The 17333-nt window shown below is 33.0% G+C and overlaps 1 pseudogene; it reads left to right on the plus strand.

The window, feature by feature from the left end:
- Positions 1 to 16499, plus strand: part of LOC149538356 (uncharacterized) — a 194216-nt pseudogene extending 177717 nt beyond the window's left edge.
- Positions 16500 to 17333: the final 834 nt, after the last annotated feature.

Raw genomic sequence — 17333 nt, forward strand, 5'->3', positions numbered from 1 at the left:
AGGGAGTTAGTCTATTTGGAGTTTGTTATATCACCCAAAGGTCTCAAAATGGATCTAGAGAAGGTAAAAGCTATCTTGGAATGACCTACTCCAAGGTCTGCTACTGAGGTAAGATCATTTCATGGTCTAGTTAGTTTTTATAGGAAGTTTATTAAGAATTTCAGTGGCATATGTGCACCCCTAACTAATACAATAAGAGGGGATAGAAAAGAGTTCAAATGGACTACATCAGCTATGAGAAGTTTTGAATTGCTGAAGAAGAAGGTAACAGAACAACCTGTGTTGGCACTTCCAGATTTTAGAAAGGTTTTCCAGGTGGATTGTGATGCTAGTGGCAGCGCTATTGGGGCTATATTAAGCCAATAAGGTAAGCCTATTGCATATTTTAGTGAAAAATTAAATGATGCAAAGAAGAAGTATTCTGTTTATGATCAAGAGTTCTATGCAATAGTTCAGGCCTTAAAGAAATGGAGGCATTATTTATTTCCAAAGGAATTTGTTTTGTATACTGATCATCAAGCATTACAGTACCTAAATAGCCAAGGTAAATTGAATTAGAGGCATATGAAGTGGGTTGAGTTCTTGCAGAGTTATACATTTGTGTTGAAGCATAGAAGTGGAAAATCTAACAGGGTTGCAGATGCACTAAGTAGGAGATAGTTGTTGCTTATAGTAATGTAGGTTGAAGTAGTTGGATTTGATGAACTCAAGAATTTGTACCCCGAGGATCTTGATTTTGCTGAAGCATGGAAAGCTTGTAAAGAACCTATTGCTGTAGATAGAACCAAGTGGTTAGACTATTTGATTCAGGATGGCATGTTGTTCAAAGGTAGTCAATTGTGCATTCCAAGGAGTTCCATGAGGGAAAATCTAATTAAGGAGAAACACAGTGGAGGGATGGCAGGACATTTTGGTCAAGATGAGACCATTGCCATTCTTAGAGAACATTATTTTTGGCCTCAAATTTCATAGGATGTGAAGAAGTTTGTACAGAGTTGTCAGGTTTGTCAAGTTGCCAAGGGGTTTAGTCACAATGCTGGCCTATATCAACCATTGCCTATTCCATCAAGGCCATGGGAGCACATAAGTATGGATTTTGTTCTTGGATTGCCAAGGACACAAAGGGGTAATGAATTAGTATTCATGGTGGTTGATAGGTTCTCCAAAATGGCACATTTCATTGCATGCCACAAAAATCATGATGTTGTCCATATTGCAGACTTGTTTTTCAAAGAGGTGGTAAGACTACATGTTCTTCCAAGGAGCATAGTTTCTAATAGAGATACTAAATTTGTGGGGTATTTCTGGAGGACATTGTTGAAAAAGTTAAGAACCGACTTGAAATTTAGTTCCACGCATCACCCACAAACTGATGGCCAAACAGAAGTCTGGGCAATTTGCTGAGATGTTTAGTTGGGGATAAGCCCAAGGGATGGGATTTGATTCTACCACAAGCAGAGTTTGCTTACAATAACTCTATAAATAGGAGTACTAGAAAATCACCATTCCAAATTGTATATGGGAATAGCCCAAGGACTGCACTAGAATTGAGGAAGATAGAACAAGGGGAGAGGACAAGTGCTAAAGCGAAAGAATTTGCTGAACATATTAAGCGTCTACATGAGGAGGTTCAGGCACACATTACCAAGATGAATCAAGAGTATAAAGCTAGGGTTGATCAAAGGAGAAGACATAAGGAATTCCAAGTAGGGGATCTAGTCATTGTGCACTTACGAAAAGAAAGATTTCTAGCCGGTACTTACAACAAGCTAAAAATGAAGAAATTTGGCCCCTGCAAAGTTTTGAAGAAACATGACTTAGGCAATGCATATGAGGTGGAGCTCCCAGATGGTATACACATTTCTCCCATTTTCAACATTGCAGATTTAACAAAGTATCATGATGATGGTGTAGATGAGGAGCTGGTGTTAGAGCCATGTCCGATTCTTGCTTCTAAGAAGGAGGAGATAGAAGACATTCTAGATCATCGTGTGGGTAGGAGTACTAGAAACAGGTAGTATGAAGAGTATTTGGTCAAATGGAAAGGACGATTGATCGAGGACTCAACTTGGATTTCAGTAGCTAAGGTTTCCCATTTTGGATTTCCTCTACCATTCATAAAGTGACAGGGTCACTTTTCAATCTACCATGGGTGTCTGATTCAGGAGCATCCAGAGGTATAAGGGCAATCCTGTGTCACCTAAAAAAATGTACTTAGACTTAGTTTTTGTTTCATGTGTTTTCATTTTTGGACACCCATTTGGGTCAAATAAAGGTTCTAACTCTCACAGTTCCACTATCAGTGTGCTAGTAAATCCCAAAAAAATAGGAGTATGTAATTGGGCAATCATTTTGGTAAATTAGAAGGTGTGAATTGGCCAAATGAATGTAATTGTGATTTAGAGCATTCCAGAAAAGGAATCAGGTCAAAAGGCCCCACGGTTTGAAAGTTATTGCCATTTTTCAGGTTTTGGAGACCTCCTAAGAATGCTTCAAATTCAGGTTAGGGGCATTAAATGACCTCAAAAAGGGCCAAAAAATGGGGAACAAGCAAAGCTGGTCCATAGGACTATAGAGAACTTTGAGATCTTTTCAAAAATGTAAACGGTTCGTCAATCGGAGCTACGATTTAAAAGTTATGACTCCCGAAAGTTCGGTTACCATTTCTAGATTCTTCTAGATTTGCGTGGACTTCTAACGCAGCTTTTGGAACCTTCTATTTGGTCGGTGGTTGTCTACTAGCACTTTCTAGAATGTATTCCTAGTCCTTAACCCTCCGGGGTCTATTTAAGGAGATTCTTGGCTTTGTAGAAGGTAGTTTGGAGTAGAGTTTGAGAGGAGGTACTAAAAGGAGAAATTATCTCCACATTTATGCTATTGTAAGCCCTTAGGGCATGTTTTGAAGTTTATTTTCTCTGTACTAAATGTACTAGCTTATTTTTTAGTTAATACAATTTCTCTTTTTCTGTTGTGTCCATTCTATTCTTGGGTTGTGTCCCCATCAGTAACTAAAGACAAGGAGATAAAAGATATGAATATTGTGGGGAAATGCGGTTAATAAGAGGAAGCCTCTACAAAGAGAAGATTAGAAAGGATCAAAAAGAATAAATATTTTTAAAAAAAGGATGAGAAGAAGGACACCTCTATTGGTTTAGAGGAATAAAAATTCCTTAAGGTGAAGAATGAAGCAAAGGATGAGACTAAAAATGATGACAAAGAGGACAAGGATGTTAGCTATGATGGGAAGGATGATGATGTGGATATGGTTCAATAGGAGGAAAGTATTGAGGCTAACATGGGAGGGGCTAATAAGAATGAGACTCATCTAATTGATCTCAATGAGACAAACTAGAATAGCAAAGGCCACAATGAGGAAGAGCGGGACAAAAACATGAAAAAGAATGTCCTTATCAACAAGATTAAAGAGCATGAAAAAAATATTTTAAGTATCCTAGATGCTGTATAGATCAAAATGGATTCCCTAGAAAAAAATGTATAAAGATACCATCACAAACCTTGAAATGGGGGTCTTCACTGAGACTATCTATAGAGTCCAAAGGGAGATAATAGAAAAAGGGTTGTAGGGGTAAGTACTAGAAAAATAAGGTTGTGGAAGACTAAGGACATGGACTCCACATGGAAGGAGAAGAATCATGAATAGGAGGCTACAAACATCACATATTAGAAAGGGGTGTTATCCCAACTAATCAAAGATTGAAGAGTTATTAAAAAAGCTTAGTTATCTTTCCCATTTCAGTCTTTTGATTGATTATTGCAAAGGTGTTAAAACATTTACTAATAGTAATTTTAATGTGCTTTTTGTTATTTTGAAATTTCATTTATTTAGGATCTTTAATTTTTCTAAGGAAACATACTTATGTTGTATTAAGACTTTATACTATTGTAGCTCTATTATAAACAAACAATTTATATCGGTTCCTATATTTTTGGTTGATTTATGCGATTACAGGTTGTTTAGTAGGATTAGTTTGATGCCATCTTTGATTAATTTTATTGATATTCTCGTCATGTGTATCAGTAGCCATAGTAGTTCTTGGTATCTAATTTTTATTATTTTGTGGGAGTGATCTCTTTGTTGGTTATCATTTTTCTAGCAAGATGCTCGATTGTAATTTCCCTAGGCTTTTCATTTCTATGTTTGTAACTTTAGCTTTAGGGCCATCTCCCTACCTATTTCATAAAAAAAAAATTATTCTTATTTATTTTCACGAACTCCTTTTTTAGTTCTCCAAACTTTGCAATCAAGTTCTTGCCTTTTCCTTTGCTATTACTAGGAGTTTTGGGGCTTTTATCAATCTTAAAGAAAACAACCAAGGGAGGATCTCCTTAACATTATCTATCATAAACTCCAAAATAAATCCTAGATTAACCCTTCTTGGAGAATATTTTTTTTAGTTTTCTCCTTGAAATTATTAATTCTATGAACCAGAGAGAAAAGAAAGTAAAGTAGAAAGGAAACCCTAATTTTATGTTTGAAATTATTTAATAGAACAAAAAGGAAATTAAAAGTCCTATCATATATCCTAGCCAAAGTAATATACCGAATTACTTCTTTTAAGACCAAATTTAAGAGAATTTTTATAGAAGAAATAGAAAAGACCACTCCTTATCTTTAACTAGAGCCCAATCATCAAATTTTGAGAATTTCTTAATCACTTCCCCTACAATTTCTTTATTTTGGTAAAATTTCATACTTTGGATCTAAGCCCTGTTATCATCACCATAATGCCCATTTCAATATTAAGATGTCTCATTACTAAGCTAACTATTCTTGCATCCTAGCCATTGATAAAGACCTCAATGATCTCTACTTTTCTATCTTTCATTATGTTCATATAGGACACGAAACCACCCTTATCCAACTTATCCCAAATGGTTTGTTCTTTCCTCCATCTATCAAAATCCCCAGGTTCTTTCCTTTTTAGAGTGCCAGCCATCATAATATTTCTACAACTTTCCTCTCCTACAATTTTTTGTGAAATGAAACTTTTTTTTCTTAGGAACCAAGACCAAACCGAGTGTCAGAGAAACCAAGCTAAGCATTAGCCAAACCACAAGCATTGTGGAGCTCACAGTGCATGTTGAGCAACCAAAGTATGCCAAGAAAAGTGTATCTATTGAGCTCCTTCTTCATCCATGCCCCTTCAATGACTGAGCTCCTTGGCCATAACTACACACTTCAGCAATCAAGTCCACAACTCCAAGCCAAAATGCCTCAAAACATGCAATATAACAAGCAAGCCCAGGATGTTCTTGCATTACAGTGATAGCCCAGAGTATAGTTGAAGGTATTCATGTGTTCTTTCCTCGAGTGATGGGTTGCATTAGAATAATTTTGGGATGTATTTTATCCTAGGATGAACCACAATAGTTAGAAAATTCAACAATCACACAAGATGGTAATTGTGAAGCCTTAGATTCAAAGGGGTGTATAGTTTCTTTGACTTCTCCAAGAGACCCATTAACAAGGCTAGTTTATATCCATAGATTTACAATAAGTATAAGATATTCAAGTCAACATAAGAAGAATTCTTGTAAAATTTTCTCATCATTATCAAGGTCTATAAATTGATGGTGTGAATTTAGTGCAACAAGGAGTGCAATAGGTACATGTAGCACTTTTAGCCCTTTCCTATTATGTAATGCCACAAGTACATTAGTAGAAACTAAATATATTGTTTGGTCAAACTCTTTTCATTTAATTATACTTAGTTTCTTGTTTGTGTGTGCCCTTAAATATTGTCAATCATTTTCAATTTGTTCTACATTAGGCATGTTTTGTAATGATCATCACCCTCTTGTCAAAATATTATATGTAATGTTACATCAATACTAAATTTTTTCCTCATATTTATGGCATGTGTGTGTCATGGATAGATAAGCTTATCCATAATAGGTGTGAGTTGGGAAAGGTCTCTTATTAGAGTTATAGAAATGCCACCAAAGGGAAGTTGTTATTTATGTGGGATTTCTTCTCACAATCTGCTATCAATTTCCAATAATATATTTCATCATCAATGAGAATGTATCATATAGTTTTCATGTCTTCCTAGAATGTTGTCAAAATATATACTTGTAGTGGTTTCATTTATTTAATTCAAATCTTGAGGGATGCATATATGGTTGATTCTTTTATATTAAAGGTTGGGATTCAAGATGGGGAAAGAACAAGGATTGGATTTTCCATTTTTTGGATGTAGGCATGAAGTGAATTTTGTATACAATTAATTATATATGATTTGCAAGTTACTATTGTCACTTGTATGACAATGTACAATGCTTGTGTTGTACAATTTTTTATGAAATGGTCCTTAATGAGAGAAAGGATTATTTGGTGTTGAGGCCAATCAAGTATAGTTTCAATTAGAAATGTTAGACATGAATAAAATTTTGGTTGAGATAACCAACTCCTATCCACAACTTGAATAACAATTTCATGCAACTTTAAAGGAACAATGTGTTCTTTCAATATGTTGTCATAAAAATCATGCTTTCCCAAGACCTATTAAGTTCATTTAAGTTGACACTCTTAGCAAGACCTATTTGCAATAATAACTCCCACTCATTCATTGGTACAATGTTAGGTCTATCCATGTCGCCATAAAATTATTATCATCTTCAATGGTTGCATAAGTTTTCTCTGTACAGTTAAAAGACCAAACTTTATACTTTTTTGAATTCAAGTGGTTCTAATTAGTAATGATTTCTTGTTTTTTTTAGGCCGATTTCTTTGTATTTTGGTCAAAAATATTTGTACTGTAGAAGTTTTCTCAAATAAAAAGTATCAAAATGTTCATAGTTTTAATATAATTTAATATAAATAAACTTTGGAAAGTCTTGGAATATTAATTTTTCCTTCCCACAATCACATGTGCACCCTTTGCAATTGGTAGCACATGTGTAAGATCTCATTGATTCAATTAGTGTAACAAGGTCTAAGTGAGTTTGACATTGCAAATAGGCTTGTATGTAGCTAGATTATATGTCATTATCATTGCTTGTGTGTTCTAGGTGGTTCAAAATAATTTTTCCAACATGAGTGATATAAATTAGTGATTGTGAATAACATTAGGCAATTTTTGTCGCACAAGACAAGTTTATTGTGCACTAAAGTCTCCTAGCGACAAACTTTTAGTATGCTTTGGTTACATAGAATTATTAAAATTATTATTTTTCTTCTAAACTTAAGTAGTGTAGGTTTTATTAATAAAATAGGAAAAAAAGAACCTAATAATTGTGAAAGCTTATTTTTTGAATCAATTTAATAATTTAATTTTATAAAAAATGTAAAACATCATTCATATTAAACAATGCCAAATTTTATGAAATTGTAATAAAAATTAAATTTATAATATCTAAAATTATTTCACCACTATTAGTCTTACTTAAGTTTATTACAAAAAAGATTTTAACATTATTGGGATGATCCCTATTTTATTGGTTTAAAGAACTTATGTTTCAGGTGTTTGTTCTATATCTTCTATACTAAGATGCTATATTTGTTTAAACTTTGAGTTTCTTATTATCTGGGAAATTAATTTCTACGTTTATCCTTAGTTACTATTGAGACTTGTTAGTTTTCATGAGTTCAATATGGTTTTTTATTAAATTTTTCTTGAAGGTTTTGGTTCCTTAGTTGGACTATAATACTCTAGCACACTAGTTAGATGTAATGAACCAGAGAGTTGTTATTAAAATGTAGCTTAATGTTGTTATTTGGATTTAGGGCACTTCCCTTTCCTTCATTATCAAAATTATTATAGAAAAATAAAATAATTTTATTGATAGAAGTGTGTACCAATTAAATTGGTTTTATTTGATTGTTAATTAATTGTATTATACCAAATTATTCAATTTAATTTATTAGACTTTTTAAACTATCTATTTATATGTATACAAAAATTTATTTTAAATAGAAATTCCAATTTTAAACTAATAAATAAAATATTAAATCGATAGAGAAATTAATTGACTAAAATAATTTGAAATAACTAGAAACTCTAGATTAGATAATGAGCATATTTAGTTAGAAAATTTACAGAAATATTAAGACTTATTTTTTTTTTAAATGAGAGGAATATAGTTAATTTAAATGAATCTTTTAATATTAACAAATTATTTATGTTTTTTGAGATTGTAAATAGAGTTGGAAATGAAGATAAAAGTTCAAAAGAGGGATAAATATGTATTTAAGAACAATATTAATAGAAAAATATAAAGAAAAGAAAAATTCTACAATGAGCTTAAAGAGCACTATTACTCATTATACACTAAATTCTAATCATTATGGACCATTGAGATCTAATATTTATTATTATTTAAAAAAATGGAAATACAAAATTAATTAAATTGATTTTACAAATAACTAACATATATCATTTAGAATGGGAATGTTTTAAAAAATAAATTCAAAACTTAATCCAAACATTTTTAATTATGGAATATTTTGAAAAGATAAACGTACAACAAAGAAAAAATAAATATTTAATTTAAATTTTTTTAAATATACATAAAATAATTTAAAATATTTCATATAGCCAAACTATTTTTAAAAAATTATTGAAACAAAAACCATTAAGAAAATTTCTTTTATAATAGTAAATTTTATTTTTGAACTTTAAACAAAAAATTGCAAAATTGTAGAAGACATTATTTTTTTTTGAAAAATCTTCTAATTTTATATGGAAATAAAATTATAGAAGACATTATAATTTTATTTTTTAAACTATTAATTCCAAGTATGCGTAATAATGACATGGACTATTCAGTGTATAGAAATAGTATTATTAATTATTATGTGATTATATTACTTAGGAATAATAAAATCACTGACAACTACCCTTGACAATACAATTTTTGACTGAATGATGAGTATGGTATGAATCAACATGTTATCTGATAGACATAGGGATAGTGAGGATTATGAAAATTGGTATAAGGGGAAAGAGTAAATGGGAAGAAAAAAGTGTAGTGCAAGTTTTGGTACGAAGAGATAATGTGTGGAGGAAGAGTGGTAATAGGAAGGAATATGGCTAAAGACTTACACCTTCATCCCTTGAATCAAGCAATCCATCAAATAACTTTAGCATCATAGTATGCCTTCAATGTCTAATACTATAGGAAAAAACCACATTTCAACCAAAACAATTCACTTCTAGATAATTGGTGGTTTCAACCATGAGATAGGTTTTATAAAAAATTTACTCGAGAAAACTCAGAAGTAAAGCCTATTGACTAATTATCTAGTCTTACCACAAGTTTTTAGTATATAATGTAATTAACTAATCTAAATGTAAACTAAAAATAAATAAATACAAATGTTGATAAAATTAGACCAATACTTCAACACTTGAGAACTTTAAAATATTATAGTAAAACCAATTAAAAAATACTAACAAATGAAAATTAAATAAGTTTTTATTTCAAATAAAATATCATAGTTATCTATTATATATGTTTCACTTTAAAATACTATATGCTTACTATAAAAAATCAAAGGTTCACTTAGATAAATATTATTAATGTGTATTGCTAGTGGGATAGCAATTTATATGTATTAGAATATTTCATACTAAGAATTCATCTTATCACAAATATATAAGGTAAATATTAATAAATTCCTTGTATTTTCCCATTAAATATGTGAGATTGTAAAAAAAAATGTGAGATTGTCAAAAAAAAACTGGAACTAATATACTCTTAAGCTTCAACCTCAAGTTTTCAATGTATTTTATCTCATTTTAAAAGATGATGTTATTTCTTCTAAAAGGGAAAACCATGGTATATTCTTACTTTTCTAATTCACCCTTGTTACTCGTAGACTAAGTCCAAAGCTACAAGTTTAGCGATTATAACTACATTTTTCTCCCTTACTTTTTAAAATCAATTTAGAGGCTAGAAGGAGAGTAATGCTAAAAAAGGAAATCTATAAAATAGGAGTAAGGGACACAAACTTGAAGATCTTGTTTGTGATTTTAATAAATTAAAAATATTTGAGCTACACAAATCACCACCTTTTTCTTTTGATAATAGTGAAAGAGGGTCTTTCATTTTCTCTAGTTTCACAAAATGATTTCTCTATATAGAAAATAGTGAACTTAAATTTAAGTCGGAAAACTAATTGCTTTCGAATATTTTATAATTTGAAATGCATGTTTAGGGAAGCTACTTGATAAAATTCATATAAAAGATCATTTGAAGATGAAATCTTCAAGGCTTATTCTCGATGAAAAAACTAGAAGTTCCCTATCATTCCCTTTATTGAAAGGTATGTTTTACAGCTTGGATTATTTTGCTACTATTTGGCTATAAAATCCCAATTTTTGTATTGTGAGTTTATACTTTATACAAAATGTGACTAAACTATATTTCAGATTTCTTAAGCAAGTCTTTTGGTAAATTAATAAATACACTAGCTGCTACATTCAATCTTTGAAATTGGGCTTAAGATCAACTTTTTATCAACAAAAAACTATTCAGTAGCCTAAGACCACCACTAATTTTCTATAGGTAAAAATTGAATTTTCTTTTGATGAATTATACCAAAATTTGTTTATATGCATCACTTATGATTTTTTTCTTCTTCTTATTTCTATGATGTTCAGAGCCAAATCATCTCTCTTCTTCCATGATCTCATATTTTATTGTAGGTAAGTTCTATTCTTTATGGACCTTGATATAATTTCTTACTTTCATTCATAAGAACCAGTCATTAAGTTCATATAGTAGTTTCTAATTACATTAAATATTATATCTATCATACAAATTTGTGTAGTTAAATATCACCAATCAATAATGAAACATAAAACTTGTGATTCTTGGAGAGGGGTTGCACATTGAGAAAAAAATTTAATTCAATAACATTAAGAAAAACTTGCATCATTGCAAAGATGTGATGTAGGAAACATTTGGATCTTGTTAGTTTTTTCAGTATGTTGATGGCACTTGGAATTCTCTAATACTATGTAGGTACAAACTTTAACTATTCAAACATTTATCCATTTTTACTTTCTCTGTCATTTTAATCTATTCTTTTATGATATTGTATGATAGAAATCAATCGTAAATGTTGAAGAAATAAGGTCATAGAGTTAATACCATAATTACATGTCCACCTCAAGAATGATGGTTATGTTTATTATTCTATTAAAATGTTTGAAACTTGCAAGTTTGTAGGTAAAGTTGCATTGCAACAAGAGCTTGGTTTGCCTATGCACTCTTATGTGCTATTGAAAAGCTTTATTAGGCATTTAGACCATCAAAAGAGTAAATATGTAGGATTGTGTATGACATCTTTCTACTTCTAATTTTTTAAGTATGCAAATTTCTTTTTAAAGAAAAATTTGGTTTTTTGTACATCTCCATGAAGTGGTTTTTGAAAAATTATTGTGACAAATATTTGACATGAAGTTTATTCAATGCATGTGTTTAAATTGCTTAGTGAAAGCAACCTTATGAATCTTGTGGATTCAAAATTGGGAGATGATTATTATGTACAAGAGGTTTTGAGAGTTATTCAAGTGGCCCTTTCATGCACTCAAGGAATGAGTTCTTCCTAACCATTAATGAGCTTGACACTTTCAAGGCTACTAGGGGAGGCTTCCATTGAAGATCTAGAAGAACAAGCTTTGAAGATTTTGTAGCTAAAGATTCACTACTCTTATAAAGTAAAAATAGCCTTTCTAACTACTAGCAGTTACTTTAACTAGTATGCTTCTTCAATCACTTGTCAAAAAAGTGATGGGCTCTTTGGTGGGCTCTATAGTTCTTCAATCGCTTGTCAACATTTTTTTCTGATTGAGGAAAAGAATATACTCCTATCAGCTCTTATTTGTACATACATAAACATGCAATGCTAGTGTTTAATGCCATGTTCATGTTATGTACATTTTCATGTGGATTAGCTCCCACATTTTTTTGTAAGAGAACATTGATAATATTTATGCAATAATTTTTTTTTTTATTCAAGTTAGTTTTATACAATTTTGTAAAGTGTTTTCCAAGAATAAAATATTGGAAATATTTACAGTGAATGTTCTATTATTGATATTTGAAAATATTAAATATTAAAAATTATGTTGAAATTAATAATTGTTATTTTTATTATATTTGTTTGTATAAGTGATATTTAAAAAGATATTCTCTCTCTATAGACAATAGCTAAGTCTCTACAATTAAAGAACTATTGTATCTAGATAAAGACATGAGTGCAATTGTCTTCACGAGACAATAAATACCTTGGTTTTATATTGTCTTAGGAGAAAATAATTACAGGGTTTATATTGTCTTCAAGAGACAATAATTAAAGATGATAATTAAATACATAGAATTAAAGACAATATTTACAACAATAAAAAACTTTTATTCCATCTTAAATAAACCTCTATTGAATAAAATAGAATGGGGCACTCTACAAAAAAACAATTCATAAAATTTTGAAAAGCTAATATTTTAGGGTTTAGTACAATTGGATAATAACTATTAAATCCATATCATTGAATACAAAGACCAAGAAGAAATGAAGGGTGCACATTTTTTAGTTGTCGGGAGCATTTATGATGACTTATCATATCAAAAAATTGGCACATTTTTTTATGCATGTTATATTTGATCATAATTTTTTTAGATAACTTGAATAATAGTATAAACACATTGTATTTTGAATTATTAATAAACTAGAGATAAATAAATAGCATACACAAATAATAATTTAAAAACCCAAAGCTATAAAATAAAAATAAAAATCAACTCTTAGTTTAACAAGTTAATTTCAATAAAATTAAAATTAAAAAATTTATAAGTGCATAGTAGTTTTTTTGTGGGTCATCATTCCAAATTTGAATTCTACAAGAGCAAGATATGTTGGGTGCCTCCTAGAAAAAATAAAGAATAATCTTATATTATCGCCACCATATAAATCCAAAAATAGATGAATTTTATATTCTAAAAGCTCCTTTCCTTTTTTTCCAACATGAAATGTGACTCTAAATCTATATTTATTATTCCTACCCTATTTGACATCACACCTAGTTTTTTTTATCCTATTAGAACAAAGATGTGGACTAGATTTTAGTCACGAGTAAGACTATTGAATCCATTGCATATAATAGTCTCATGTTACTACCGCCATATCTACATTCAAAATAGATGAATGCTATAGTAAGATGACCTTTCCTTTTGTTCTAACATTGAATACTATTTTGTATTGATATTAATTGTTTGGTTCTATTAGATGTACAGAGATTTTTGTCTAATTAGAGGAAAGACCTGGACTACTTTTAAGTCTTTGTGAAAACTACATAATGTATTGCAAATAATACATTCATATTATTACTACCACATGTAAATCCAAAACCAGACAAATGTTGTCCTAAAAGCTTCTTTCCTTATCACCTACAATGAAATACGATTCTAAATTGATACACATAATAATTTTTCTGATTAACTAGACTAAAACATAAATTACTTTCGTATATAAGACTACTGAAAGCATTGGGAAGAGAAAAGTCCCATATTATTACGTACACAGATTTTCCTACCCAATCTCACTGTCTTGACTCTCCATCGCAATGCTTTCACCGGCCAAGCGTTTGCGCAAGCTCGATTTGTCGCTTAACAAATTCGCTGGAAGGCTGCCCGCTCATGTCTCCCAACTGAGTGAGTTGAGAGTCTTGGATTTAGCAAATAACGCTTTCAGTGGTACCATTCATATATCTTTTGGAATGCTGCCGAAGCTAGAAACTCTCTTATTGCACGACAATAGTTTGAGCGGAACATTCCCTTTGTTTCTTGGGAATTTGGAGTCCCTAAGGAAATTCACAATCGGGAGTAATCCTCTGCATCCCGTTGTTATACCGAGAGAGCTTGGCAATTTAAAGAAGCTGCAAGAGTTAGGGCTAGATAACTGCAGCCGTGTAGGCGGAATTCCACCGTTCTTGGGCAATTTAACGCAGCTGAGGTCGTTGGACATTTCCCAAAATAATCTCTTGGGCGGCATCCCAACATTCTTGGGCAATCTATCCCAGCTGAAGGAGTTGGATATCTCGTTGAATCATCTACGCGGCCAGATTCTGGCCAGTTTGATGGCTCTATCAAATTTGCAAATACTGGATCTGAGAAACAGTAACTTGTCTGGACGAATTCCGGCGAACATTGACCAACTGAGGAGCTTATCCAGTTTGAATCTTTGTGGGAATCTGCTTAACGGCACAATTCCTCAAACGATTGCCAATCTCACAAACCTGAATCTTCTTCAACTCTGTTCCAACCGGCTTACGGGGACGATACCTGCTCAGCTCGGGGAGCTACGTTACTTGAATAACTTGATGCTCTACGACAACAAGTTCAATGGCGGGTTGCCCCACAATTTGGGTATGTACTCAAATCTCATTGAAGTTGATCTGTCCAGAAGCGGATTGCAAGGCCCTCTGCCGACAAATCTGTGCATGGGAGGAGTGTTGTATGGTTTCGAAATCACTTCAAATAATTTCAACGGTTCGCTGCCTTCTACTTTTAAAGACTGTAAGTCTCAGCGCTTTCTCTACATTGACAACAACCAGCTGAGCGGTGAGATTCCTCCAGGGCTATGGGGCGCTGTTAATCTCCAGGGATTGTTCTTAAACAACAATAAGTTCGGAGGGAAGATTTCACCTGCAATTGGCCAAGCGAAGGAGCTGAGTCGATTGAAGATAAGCAACAATCTGTTCGAGGGAAGAATTCCTGCTCAAGTCGGACAGCTGAAAAGTCTTCTGGTATTTGAAGCTGGCAACAATCGCTTGTCAGGCCCCATTCCCCGCGAGCTCGGGAGCTTGGTTTTGGTAAATATTCTTACGCTGGACCACAACTTTCTGTCAGATGAGATTTCCAAGGAAAAATATCTCTGAAGAATCTCAGTGAGCTCAATTTGGGTCACAATAGACTTACTGGGGAAATCCCTGCATTGTTTCTGAGTGACATGACTAGTCTTGATTTGTCAAAAAATTTTCTTTCTGGAGGGGTTCCTCGCGACTTGGGAGTATCGAATACTTACCTTTTCAATGTTTCTAACAATCACTTGTCCGGACGCATTCCTGATGGCTTAGACAATCCGGCTTACAAGGACAACTTTGTGGGAAACCCGGGGCTATGCCGAGGTCGGAATTTGATGCTTCCTTCGTGTTCCTCTGATCAGCACAATCTCCCGCCTCGCAGTTTGGCTACTCTTCTGTCGATCTGTTTAGTTGTACTGGTCGTTGCATTGTGTTCCGTCTGTCTGTATCGTTCGTTGTATTACAAGAAGCCAAAAAGCACGCCATTGTGGAAAGTAACTCCATTCCACTCGACGTCAGTGAACGAGCGATACATCTTCCCAAATTTGAAAGAGAGGAACGTGATTGGATCTGGAAGTGCTGGAAAAGTTTACAAGGTCCATCCGCAGAACGGAGAAGCAGTGGCCGTGAAGGTCCGTAACATCAGCAGATCAGTTGGAAGTTTGAAGAGAAAAAGTGACGAAAAGGAAAGTAAAATGGGGGAAGTGGAGGTGAATACCTTGGGGCACATCCGGCACAAGAACATCTTGAAGCTTCTGTGTTGCATTTCGAATGAAGAAGCAGATTTCAAGCTCTTGGTCTACGAGTTCATGCCAAACAGCAGCTTGTTCGACCGTCTGCACCGGCAAGGCGCAGGACAGGGAATAGCAGGGGAATGGCGGATAAGATATCAAATTGCTCTTGGCGCAGCTCGGGGGCTTAGTTATATGCATCATGATTGCTGCCCTCCAATATTTCACAGCGATGTAAAATCCAGCAACGTCTTGCTGGATGACGAATTTGGGGCTAAAATTGCAGATTTTGGCGTCTTGAGAGTGCTTCAGAGGTTGAGGAAAGGACATTCGGTGTCTGGATATGTGGGCTCACACGGATATATAGCCTCAGGTACGAAACTTTCTCTCCACAAATTCTATTTTTTAAAAATTTTGGCTTGCACAACTTATCTCATATTTTCTTCCCGCGTATGAAAATGTGATGTTTAGAATATGCGGAGAGGCTAAAAGTGAACGAGAAGAGCGATGTATATAGCTTCGGAGTGGTGTTGTTAGAGCTAGTCACCGGTATGAAAGCTACGGGTGAGGTGGAATATGGAGAGGACGGAGACATCGTGGATTGGGTCTGTAACACAATAGGAATGGGCGGGGAGAAAATGGAAGTGCTGGATGAACGGACGGTTGAAGATAATTGCATAGAACAAATGTTACGAGTATTACATATGGGTTTGGTTTGTACCAACAGAGTACCAAATCAGAGGCCTTCTATGAGAGAGGTTTTGGAGAGGTTAGAGGCATGCGGCGGCCACAGCCGCAAGGAGACAGTCCTCGGACTGGAAAGAGTATTAGTAGCCACTCCGAGTCTGAGAACAAAATTGTTTGCTTTCCAGATCAACAGAGCTGGGATATTCTGTTACCATTCCCCGTCCAATTTATCCTGCTCTGTTTTGTTGTATAAGTAACCAAACAAGCGTCTTTAGTAGCTTCGCAACGTACGAATATGACTTCCGCCTGCTTTCCTATTATCTAGACAGTCAATTTAATGTCTTCTAAAACTCTGCGTCACTATTGTCTATCGATAATAAAAGTTAATTTTTTTAATAAAGCAAAAGAATAAAAAAATTAAATAATATAATTTAACTATATATTGCCAAATCCTCATGGCTCTTAGTTTTCAGGATGTTTCCAACATTTCAATACCTTGGCTCAGTTCTTATGTTTTGACTTTGAGTCGACATGTTTTAGTCGTACGATGATAGACTAGTAGTCAATATTGTTAGATGACTGGACTTATGGTGAAATACTTTTGTCTTAGACTTATTGATTGATAATTTGATGTTAGTTATCTTACATATTAGACTATTGACATGAATCTTATTTTTAATACTTGTGACTAGTGATGACTACTTTTGTACAAATCTCTCATGATTGTGACATAATTTATCAAGCATGGGGAAGTCATTATATGGGTATATTATGATAATGATTCATGCATGTTTAATAATTATTAATATGCACAAGTGATGTATTTTGTTTGTTATGGATTAGGGTGTTTCGTAGATACTAGCTCATTGTCATGTTGTCAAGTGCTTAAGTTTTGTTGGGGCGAAGGTGATAGTGTGGCTAGGATAGAGGAGGCTAGTTCCTTTGTTAAATTGATCATTATTTATACACCGTGTCTTGTACCTTAATCTTTAATTGACTATGTCCGTGATGTTAACTAAAGTTGATTGGAAGAATTATTCTATTATATCAGGTAACTTATCTGAAAGAAAATTTTACTAACCAAAAG

The sequence above is a fragment of the Cupressus sempervirens genome, chromosome 9, assembly GCF_028749045.1.
Source record: "Cupressus sempervirens isolate cs-2001-9-10 chromosome 9, ASM2874904v1, whole genome shotgun sequence".
NCBI lineage: Eukaryota > Viridiplantae > Streptophyta > Pinopsida > Cupressales > Cupressaceae > Cupressus > Cupressus sempervirens.